Raw genomic sequence first — 1,183 nt, forward strand, 5'->3', positions numbered from 1 at the left:
TCTAGGGGCAATTTTCTCCCTTAATCTTTTAATAACAATATTTCACAGCACCTCCCATCAGGGGAATTGCAAAGAGTGCTTTACAAACATTTACTCGCTGGTTCCCACAATGCACTCAAAAGATGCTATTATCCCCCTCGGGGAAATAGAGGCAAAGAGAACTAATTATATTAATGTTAAAATAATAGTTGATATTCATTATTTATATAATAATATTAATTTATATTAATTATTAATAGAATTGACTGATCATTAATATCCTCAGACCATTATATTTCCCCAAATACTGCCCTTATATCTGTAACACGCACTGAAGCTTTGTGGAATTTAGGATTGTCACTATAATTAAAAAGCCCTTACCTACCAAAACAAGGTTGGTTGCAGTTAATTCAAGGACAAACTTCCACAGAACTATACAGCTAAAAGCAAGCAGAGGCCCCAGCGAGGATCGAACTCGCGACCCCTGGTTTACAAGACCAGTGCTCTAACCACTGAGCTATGGAGCCACCATTTAACTATTCGCCTGAGTCGCACTAAGATGCCAGCCGACCTTGCGGTAACAGCGGCCCAAACAAGCTTCCAGCCCCCCTGCTCCGCCCGCAACCCCCTCGGCCCCTCTCTCAGCCCCCGCGGGGGCTCGCTGGGAGCCTGCCTGGGCAGGGCGAGCTCGCCGTGCGCCTGCGAGCCGCAGCTGTCCCCGCCGGCGCCGCTTCATTTCCACGGGAAAAGGGAAGCCCGGCGGGGCCCAGCGCTGCAGCCCGGGCCCAGCTGATACCAGCGCGGACCGCCCCGCGGCTGCCGGGCTGGAGCATTGACAGCGGCGCCCGCCCAGCCCAGCGGGGCCCGAGGCTGTAGCGCCACCCGGGACATTGCCCCGCGGGGCGGCCGGGCCGGGCTTGTCAGCCGCGCTTCGCGGGGCCCCGGGGGAGACGCGGCGCGCGCCGGCTCCAGGCCCCGCTTCGCCTCCTGCTGCGTTAACCAGCGCTGGTCACCAGGTGTCGCTGCTGCACCAGTTGAAGAAGCGGAAAGGCCACTGCCTGCGGGGCGGTGCTGATCGGCCCTTCCCGGGCCGGCCCCTGCGCTGCGTCCCTGTTCCGCTGGGGTGGGGGTGCCACTGCGCCCCCCTCCGCACTGTCATTACAACCCCAGCGTGCAAAGGGCTCCCGGGGGCACCAGCGGCGGC

General features: G+C 58.0%; 1 non-coding gene across 1 annotated transcript; it reads right to left on the reverse strand.

The window, feature by feature from the left end:
• Window positions 1–433: 433 nt before the first annotated feature.
• TRNAT-UGU (transfer RNA threonine (anticodon UGU)) lies at window positions 434–506 on the reverse strand. The gene has a single exon. It is a non-coding gene; the product is annotated as a tRNA-Thr (tRNA).
• Between the last annotated feature and the right edge of the window lie 677 nt (window positions 507–1,183).

This window comes from Gopherus flavomarginatus, chromosome 5 (genome assembly GCF_025201925.1).
Source record: "Gopherus flavomarginatus isolate rGopFla2 chromosome 5, rGopFla2.mat.asm, whole genome shotgun sequence".
NCBI lineage: Eukaryota > Metazoa > Chordata > Testudines > Testudinidae > Gopherus > Gopherus flavomarginatus.